This window comes from Cryptomeria japonica, chromosome 2 (genome assembly GCF_030272615.1).
Source record: "Cryptomeria japonica chromosome 2, Sugi_1.0, whole genome shotgun sequence".
NCBI classification, from domain to species: Eukaryota; Viridiplantae; Streptophyta; class Pinopsida; order Cupressales; family Cupressaceae; genus Cryptomeria; species Cryptomeria japonica.
The window spans coordinates 256,932,321-256,943,422 of NC_081406.1; positions in this window are offsets into that span (position 1 = coordinate 256,932,321).

The following is an 11,102-nucleotide window of genomic DNA, read 5'->3' on the forward strand; positions in this document are numbered from 1 at the left end:
CTAAAAGATGCGAGTATAGACTTGCTCTAAGATTTGTATAAGCAATACCAGTGACTAGACTACACGAAGATGAAGGATTTAATCTATATGAACACACGAATACGTGAAAAATGGATGCAAGATTAAAGCTATATGAATAAATATTAAGCTATATGAATTCAAACAATCATAATTTAACTAAATATGCAAAAAGTAAATCTAAGATGCAATAATATGAAAAACACAATATCTTCAATGACGCTAGAGCAAAAACTGCATAATAATAATAAATCTCCAAGGTGTTTTGAATGAGAGATGAAGACTTAATTTATAGAGATTCAAGAGAGAGACCAATGGTCAAGATTGATTAGCAACGAGCGGTTGAGATTATTCAAGAAAAAGCACAATTTAGGATAATTGAAATAATTAAGAAATCAGGTTCAGTTAACCTTGAGAGAGATTCCAATTATAGCTTGTTTTAAATGCATTCATATTACAAGTTCGAGTTTACTTTGGAGATAAATTAAGTTAACCTCATGCACTTGAGATAAAAATAGGTGATTTCATGCACTTTATTTGATTTATTCAAGAAAAAAAAGTCTTTTCAATGCAACTGAACTTCTTTTCCCAAAAGCTTTGAGTTCCAATTTTAGAGAAGATGATTAATTCAATTTAATTACTTTTATGATTTTTCCAAGTTATCTCAATTTAGAAGAATAAATAATATCTCAAGTTTGATTTCTCCTCTCAATTTAATTATTTTATTCTATTATTTTCAATTCCTCTTTTTCTGCTAAATCTCTTTTTGTAAATTAATTCCTTTTTTTAATGATTAAATGGAAATTTTACTAATTAATTAAATATGCTAGGATATTTAATTAAATAGGATAATTGATTAAAATGACTTTCTTGGAATGATTTAATTGATTAAATAAATATTTAATTAATATTGAGTGATTAACTTGCCATATGACATTTGATGATTAAAGAATTAATTAAGTGGTGCTCAAGGTTAATTTAATTGCCTTTGGTTAGGACCTTGGTGATGTTGTCAAGATTAGGGGCCCATGGTTTAGGTGACCATTTTTAGGGCATTACACATATGACCCCTAAGGACAACATATGACCCCTTATGACACCATATTGGGTCGTTATGGGTCCTATGGTGTCCTAAGGGGTCATATTTTGTCCTACAACCCCTTAGGACACCACATGACCCCGTAGGACACTGCATTGTGTCATTATGGGTCATATTGTGTCATATGACCCCTTTAAGACACCATATGACCCCTTAGGACATAATATGACCCTTTACGACTCGATACGGTGTCGTTATGAGTCAAATGACCCCTTATGACACCATATGGTGTCGTTAGGGGTAATGGGACACCATATGACCCGTAAAGACAACATATGACCCCTTATGACACTATATTGGATTGTTATGGGTCCTATGGTGTCCTAAGGGGTCATATTGTGTCCTATGACCCCTTAGGACACCATATGACCACTTAAGACACCAGATGGTGTGATTATGGGTCATATTGTGTCCTAAGGGGTCATATTGTGTCATATGACCCCCTTAAGACACCATATGACCTCTTAGGACACAATATGACCCTTTATGACTCTATACAGTGTTGTTATGGGTTAAATGACCCCTTATGACACCATATGGTGTCGTTAGGGGTCATATGATGTCCTAAGGGGTCATGGGACACCACATGACCCCTAAGGACAACAATTGACCCCTTATGACACTATATTGGGTCGTTATTGGTCCTATGGTGTCCTAAGGGGTCATGTTATGTCTTATAACCCCTTAGGACATAATATGACCCCTTAAGACACCACATTATGTCTTTATGGGTCATATTGTGTCCTAAGGGGTCATATTGTGTCATATGACCCCTTTAAGACACCATATGACCCCCTAGGACACAATATGACCGTTTATGACTCTATTCAGTGTCATTATGGGTCAAATGACCCCTTATGACACCATATGGTGTCGTTAGGGGTCATATGGTGTCCTAAGGGGTCATGGGACACCATATGACCCCTAAGGAGAACATATGACCCCTTATGACACCATATTGGGTCGTTATGGGTCATATGGTGTCGTATGACCCTTTAGGACACCACATTGTTTTGTTATGGGTCATATTGTGTCCTAAGGGGTCATATTGTGTCATATGACCCCTTTAATACACCATATGACCCCTTAGGACACAATATGACCCTTTATGATTTTATACGATGTCATTATGGGTCACATGACCCCTTATGACACCATATGGTGTTGTTAGGGGTCATATGGTGTCCTAAGGGGTCATGGGACACCGTATGACCCTTAAGGACAACATATGACCCCTTATGACATCATATTGGGTCGTTATGTGTCCTATGGTGTCCTAAGGGGTCACATTTTTTCCTATGACCCGTTAGGACACTATATGACCCCTTAAGACACCATATTGTGTTGTTATGGGTTATATTTTGTCTTAAGAGGTGATATTGTTTCATATGACCCCTTAGGACACAATATTTCTCTCTCTCTCCCTCTCTCTCCTAATCTCTCTCTCTCTCTGGTCCCCCCAATCTCTATCTCTCTCCCTCTACCATAATCTCTCTCTCTCTCTCTCTAAAATATGATTACTGTAATCAGATATAAGATTTTATTGGATATTTGATTTCTGCCATTGCCATTAATGTGGAATTAGTAAAAAAAAGGCAGCAATGGGAATTTTTTTGGGGGCCTCAAATTTATACATTAAAATCGAATATCCAATTTTTGTAAATAAAAAGGAGCATCGTGGGCCATTTTGTGGATTCCAACAACCCATATTCTTCACATTCTATTTTCTGTCGACAATCACGGGTTTTCAGATAGGTTGAGACAAATGTGTGCTTTTGAGAGATTCTTAAAGTAAAATCTTATATTGTCAATCATTTAGGAGCATCTTTGTGGAGGTAAATGGGGAGTAGTAGTCATCATAAGTTTAAACGCAAAAGAAAACTTTCAAATGACCAAATTGAAGTGTATAGAGAAAGAGATAGAGAAGGTCATAGGAGGAGAAGATAAGGTATGTTAAATATTGATAATGTTACTTCAAGTGAAGAGGAAATTGAATTTGAAAATGTTGAACAAGTTATTGAAAATGAAAATGTAAATTTTGAAAGTGAAAATTTTGAATATGTTGAAAATGTTGAAAGTGATAATGAGAATTCTCAACATGACATGAGAATGGAAAGTGAAAATTTGGGAGTTGACAATGAAGGTGTCCATAATTTTGGTGTAAATATGACTTTTTTTTGACATTGGAGGTGAAAATGTAGAAAATTTTGACATAGGAGGTGAACATGTGGAAAATTTTGACATTGGAGGTAAAAATATTGAAGACTTTTATATTGAAGGTGGAATTTTTCAACCAAGTGAACAATATGTAACACCTAATTACTTTAGAAATGAAGACCCTCTCATGGATGAAAGAAAAATTCCAAATCCAAGACCTTGAAGAACCCCAAAATGGTTACTTGAAATTGATGAGAACATTATTGCGAATCTTGAAGGCAAGAGGTCAACAAGAACCATTTGATTGTGGGCTACACAACTTTTCGACCAAAATTTTAGCAATAAGACATTGACCGAGCAATGCCAAATTTTTAGTCAATTTCTAAAGATGATAAATATGAGACCATTGCTAAACAAATTGAAGATTCATATGAACAAGAAGATGGAGAGAAATTCTATTATTGCCAAAAATCTATTTGATGCTCTCAATTCTATTGGAAAGAATGCCAAGGAAAGAGATAAGATAGCCGCTCGAAGAGTGATTACAACCTCCTTAGTAAGACATAAATTAAGGAAGGGTCATCAAATGAGACAAACTTGTGTTGATTTGAACATAAACCATAAAACTTTGGATAGAGCACTTGCACAAAGACAAAGACTTGATGATCCACTTCAACATGATACATAGGCTTTTGGTGGGAGGCTTCCATGTGTTGATAGAAAGTTGTCTGACAATGTGAAGGAGGAGATTCAACAATTTTGGCACTCTAATTCTAGAGTATCACCCAATGTAAAGGGCATTTTGAAATTAAGAATCGACAACCAAGACCGCACACCGCATCCCAAACATTTCTTGGAATCAATCCAAACAATGTTGTACAATTTTTTTTGTGAAGTACATCCAACTTTGCAAATATAACAAAGGGCCTTTAAATCTTTGAATCCATTTTATTGTGTACCTCTTAAGATTCGTAATACTTGTTGTTGCAAGTACCATGTGGAGTTTTCAATGTACCATGAACTTTTATGCCATATTCATTCTACGATGCATACCAATGAGATGTTGCAGAAGTGTGGTGCAATGCTATTTCCGAGATCATCAAGAGACTTTCAATATCTATTTTTATGCCCTAGAGATGATGACTACTATCTTTATAGAAATGATTGTTTGAATGAGAAGTGCTCACAATATGGTGAGTTGTCAAAGTTTGTTTCATGTTTTCATGAGGGCAGTAAACATGAGTTTGGAAAGAATTATGTTAAGAAAAAAAGATACGAGACAGTGAAATATATTTTGAAGAGTGGAGGTGAAGGTTCTAGATCGAATTAGTCTCAAGAGAAGTGAGTGTTACTGATTTTATTTTGGATTTTAAGGAAAATACTTTCTAAAAGTATGCAAGGCACACCCATAGGTCTCACTGGTTGGGTCAACAGTTCAGGATGTGTAAGAACTCTTTCTTGATTGGTACTATTGTATCGATGGCTTATTTTACAGATAATTATACATCGCAACCCCAGAATGAGGTACAGTCTCAGTACTACAATTCAATCCAAATTGCTATTTTTGTTCACATTACATATAAACATGCCCCTGATAGTATAAAAGAGGATAGGAAGATAATCAAGGAGTATCTTTTTTATGAGTGATGACATATCACACTCCTTCGAGTATGTGCAACATTCTTTCAATATTTTTTTGAGTTCTTGCATGAGAAAGATATTAAAATTGATCGACATATCATATGGTCAGATAACTGTATGGGTCAATTCAAGAATGCTCGTATGTTTTATTGGTTGAGTAGAATGCATGTAGAGAGGCATATACCTCATATTTGGTGTTTTTTTGAGGCAGGGGATGGGAAGGGGGAGAATGATGGAGTAGGCCCATGTTTGAAGAGAGCTCTAGTTAAGGAGCAATTGAGGATTTTAGGTGCAAATTTCTCTGATGCACATTCTATTGTTGATTGGTGTAGTTCAACATTGCCGCATGGAGGTACTCTTGATTTAGCAGTGACCAGATTCTTTTGGTTGGTTGAGGAGAGCACAATGGGATACAGATTAGATTGTCAAATAATTAAAGATTCTTCAAAGATGCATTCATTTCTCAGCTCAGATGCAAGTACATAGACCATTTGGACATGAGCGTTGGCTTATTTTTGTCAGAGTTGTGTTTGGTGTGATTGGGATCAATGTTGTTTTTGCCAAAGTTGTGTTCGGTGTGATTGTGATTTCAAACAATGATCATTAAACCTTAATGTTCAAGTTTGTTACGTGTATATTAAGGATGTGTTCAAAATGCAGGTCTATTAATGAACGATTTTTTTGGCAACACGATTTTTGCACGCACATAGCGGGTACACTCGATATAATTGAATGAGACGTATTTTTGCAACATGACTTATTATCATGCATTTGATGAGCTTTACAATTTTTGTTATTTGACAACACTATTTGACAATTTTTGATGATATAATTATCACAAAACCTTTATGCTCATGCAGGTCTTTTTTGATGATATACAACACTATTGCATTATGATTTTTGCGTCAACATTGTGGGTTCTCTTGATATAATTCAAAGGGACGTATTTTTATGGTATACAATCCCACCTTTTCATTTATTATCATGCATTTTAGTTGAAGTGATTATCATAAAGCCTTTATGTTCATCCATGCATTTTATGTATAGACTAACAATTCTTAAAAATACAGGTTCGTGCTAGATCATTCGTCGTTGACTAGTTTACTCTTGGTGATGGTACATATTCCTTTGTGAATTAATGAGATTAAATTTTGTGCATAAACACTAAGTCAAGTGAATGTATTACTATTTAGAAATGACAATACCTACCATCATCTTCAACCATGCAGAGAAATGAAGTGAGAAGGGTTTTAATCAACATGCATCTTTGTTCAAAGTTATGCTTGCAGACTTTGTAGAGAAACTGGTAAGTTTGGTAATTATACAATCTTGTACATCTTAAAAATGTCTCAAATGATCTATTTATAATTTGACAAAATAATTTGTATTAAGTTTTATAATTTATTTCTTGTAGCACATTCATTCTGCATAAAAAGGTTGCTTATTTTGGTCTTCATTTATATGCAGGCATTGTTGTACGTAAGCTTTTCTCTTAGTACATGAGGATGTCTGATGCAGATGAAGTGGGATGTTGTATTTGTATATGAATGTGAATTGATTTAACTTTATTATGATGATATACAATGCCCATGAGCAAATTGGTTTAGTTATATTGATGATATACAATGTATGTTACATGAATACATTGGTGTAGTTGTATTGATAACGATGAAAAATTATGTTTGCATATTCATTCATGGATGTCACATGCAAGTGTATTGGTAATTATGTGTATACAATACATGGAAATATTGATGATCATTATGTGTCTACAGTGTAATGCTTGTTTATCTATATTTTTTCATTGAATGGGACTGACGAATTTTTTGCCAATTGAAAAAATGTTGCGCTAATAAAAGCATAGGGAAACTTGAAAAACTGAGATAGGATTTTGTAGGGACCCATCTCATGGCCCCATAGGTTCAAATGGATCATTCGCAAGTGCCACAAATTCTGAGTTAGGGCCCATCAAAGTTTGACAATTTTTTAGCACTTAGGGTGCTCAAGGGCCGACACCGATAGGATATGACCCTGAGCGTTCTACCAAGTGGGGGTGGAAAAATAGGAGCATGCATAGGGTAATAATGCCTAACTAGATATGTCAAAACTGATTGTTCATTATCACAATGAGAAGAACTAGAAATTGGTCACACAATAACATTTGATTGAATGAGATTGACAATTTTTTCGCCAACTAAAAAAATGATGCCCTAATAAAACCATAGGAAAAATTGAAAAACCGAGATAGGATTTTGTAGGGACCCCTCTTGTGGCCCTATAGATTCAAACAAATCATTCACAAGTGCCACATATTTCGAGTTAGGGCCCGTCAAAGTTTGTTAATTTTTAGCACTTAGGGTGCTCAAGGGACGATGTCGGTAGGGTATGACCCCAAGTGTTCGACCGAGTGGGGGGGGGGGGGGGGTGGAATAGGAGCATGAATAGGGTAATAATTCCTAACTAGACATGTTGGAATTGACGGTTCATTATCATGATGAGAAGAACAAGAAATTGGCCAAGTGACAACATTCAATTGAATGAGAATGACATTTGTTTTGCCAACTGAAAAAAAATGCCGCCCTAATAAAACCATAGGGAAAATTGAAAAATCGAGATAGGATTTTTTAGGGACCCCTCTTGTTTCCCTATAGGCTCAAACAAATCATTCATAGGTTCCACAGATTCCAAGTTAGGGCTTGTCAAAGTTTGACAATTTTTAGCACTTAGGGTGCTCAAGGGAGGACGTCGGTAGGGTATGACCCTGAGTGTTCGACCAAGTGGGGGGGGGGGGGGAATAGGAGCATGTATAGGGTAATAATGCCTAACTAGACATGTCAGAACTAACGGTTCATTATCATGATGAGCAAAATGAGAAATTGGCCATGCGACAACATTTGATTAAATGAGACTGATGATTTTTTCGCCAACTAAAAGAATGCTGCCCTAATAAAAATGTACGGAAACCTGAAAATAGAGATAGGATTTTTTAGGGACCCCTCTCATGGCCCTATAGGTTCAAATAGATTGTTTATAGGTGCCACAAATTCTGAGTTAGGGACCGTCAAAGTTTGATAATTTTTAGCACTTAGGGTGCTTAAGGGACGATGCCAGTAGGGTATGACCCTGAGCGTTCGATCGAGTGAGGGTGGAAAAATAGGAGCATGCATAGGGTAATGATGCCTAACTAGACATGTTAGAATCGATGGTTCATTATCAGGAGGAGCAAAACGAGAAATTGGCCACGCAACAACATTCGATTGAATGAGACTGATGATTTTTTTGTAACCTAAAAAAATGCTGCCCTAATAAAACCATAAGGAAAATTAAAAAACAAAGATAGGATTTTGTAGGGACCCCTCTCATGGTCCCATAGGTTCAAACAGATCATTCACAGGTGCCACAGATTCTGATTTAGGGCCTGTCAAAATTTGACAATTTTTAGCACTTAGGGTGCTCAAGGGACGATGCCCGTAGGGTATGACCCCGAGTGTTTGACCGAGTGGGGGGGGGGGATAGGAGAATTAATAGGGTAATAATGCCTAACTAGATAAGTCAAAATCAACAGTTCGTTATCATGACAAGAAGAACAAGAAATTGGCCACGCGACAACATTCGATTGAATGAGACTGACGATTTTTCCACCAACTGAAAAAATGCCGCCTTAATAAAACCATAAGGAAATTTGAAAAACTATTATAGGATTTTGTAGGGACCCCTCTCATAGCTCCGTAGGTTCAAACAAATAGTTCGTAGGGGCCATAGATTCCAAGTTAGGGCTCATCAAAGTTTGACAATTTTTAGCACTTAGGGTGCTCATGGGACAAAACCGATAGGGTATGACCCCGAGTGTTCGATCAAGTGGGGGTGGAAAAATAGTAGTATCCATAGGGTAATAATGCCTAACTGGACCTGTCAGAACCAATGGTTCGTTATCACGATGAGTAGAGAGGGAAATTGGCCACACGACAACATTCGATTGAATGAGAGTTACAATTTTTTTACCAACTGAAAAAATGATGCCCTAATAAAACTATAGGGAAAATTGAAAAACCAAGATAGGATTTTTAGGGAAACCTCTCATGGCCCCGTAGGTTCAAACAGATCATTTGTAGGTGCCATAGATTTCCAATTAGGGCCTGCCAAAGTTTGACAATTTTTAGCACTTAGGGTGCTCAAGGGACGACTTCGGTAGGGTATGACCCCGAGCATTCAACCAAGTTGGGGGGGGGGAATAGGAGCATTCATAGGGTAATAATGCCTAATGGACAAGTCAAAACTGACGGTTCATTATCATGACAAGCAAAATGAGAAATTGGCCACGTGACAACATTCTATTGAATGAGAGTGGCATTTTTTTTGCCAACTAAAAAAATGCTGCCCTAATAAAACTGTAGGGAAACTTGAAAAACCAATATAGAATTTTATAGGGACCCCTCTCGTGGCCCTATAGGTTCAAACAAATAGTTCGCAGGTGCCACGAATTTTGAGTCAGGGCTCGTCAAAGTTTGACAATTTTTAGCACTTAGGGTGCTCAAGGGACAACGCCGATAGGGTATGACCCCGAGTGTTTGACCGAGTAGGGATGGAAAAATAGAAGTATGAATAGGGTTATAATGCCTAACTGGACTTGTCGGAACCAATAGTTCATTATCACGACGAGCAGAGCGAGAAATATGCCACATGACAACATTTGATTGAATAAGACTTACGATATTTTTTGCCAAATGAAAAAATGATGCCCTAATAAAACTATAGGGAAACTTGAAAAAATAAGATAGGATTTTTAGGGAGACCTCTCATGGCCCCATAGGTTCAAACAGATCGATCGCAGGTGCCACATATTCTGAGTTAGGGCTTGTCAAAGTTTGACAATTTTTAGCACTAAGGGTGCTCAAGGGACGACGCCGGTAGGGTATGACCCCAAGCGTTCAGCCGAGTGGGGGGGAAAAAAATAGGAGCATGCATAGGGTAATAATGCCTAACTAGACATGTTGGAAATGATGGTTTGTTATCATGACGAGCAGAATGAGAAATTGGCCACGCGACAACATTCGATTGAATGAGATTGACGATTTTTTTGCCAACTAAAAAAATGATTCCCTATTAAAACCGTAGGGAAAATTAAAAAAATGAGATAGGATTTTATAGGGACCCCTCTTGTGGCCCCATAGGTTCAAATGGTTCATTCACAGATGCCACAGATTACGAGTTAGGGCCCATTAAAGTTTGATAATTTTTAGCACTTAAGGTGCTCAAGGGATTACGCTGGTAGGGTATGACCCCGAGCGTTCGACTGAGTGCGATTGGAAAAATAGGAGCATGCATAGGGTAATAAGACCTAACTAGAAATTTCAAAACTGACGGTTTGTTATCATGACGAGCAGAATAGGAAATTGGCCACACGAAAACATTCGATTGAATGAGAGTGATGATTTTTTCACCGACTGAAAAAATGTTACCCTAATAAAACTGTAGGAAAAATTGAAAAACCAAGATAGGCTTTTGTAGGATCCCCTCTCTTGGCCTCGTAGATTCAAATGGATCATTCGCAGGTGTCACAGATTCTGAGTTAGGGCTCATCAAAGTTTGACAATGTTTAGCACTTAAGGTGCCCAAGGGACGACGCCGGTAGGGTATGACCCCGAGCGTTCGACCGAGTTCGGGTGGAAAAATAGGAGCATGCATAGGGTAATAATGCCTAACTAGAAATGTCAGAATCGAGAGTTCATTATCACGATGAGAAGAATGAGAAATTAACCACGCGACAACATTCGATTGAATGAGACTGATGATTTTTTTGCCAACTGAAAAAATGCCGCGCTAATAAAACCGTAGGGAAAATTGAAAAAGAGAGATAGGATTTTGTAGGGACCCCTCTCATGACCTTGTAGGTTCAAATAGATCATTCACAGGTGCCACGGATTCTGAGTTTGGGCCCATCAAAGTTTGACAATTTTTAGCACTTAGGGTGCTCAAGGGACGACGTCGGCAGGGTATGACCCCGAGTGTTTGAACGAGTGGGGGGGGGAATAGGAGCATGCATAGGATAATAATGCCTAATTGGACATGTTAGAACTGATAGTTCATTATCACAACAAGCAAAATGAGAAATTGGCCATGAGATAACATTCGATTGAATGAGATTGATGATTTTTTTGCCAATTGAAAAAATGTTGCCCTAATAAAA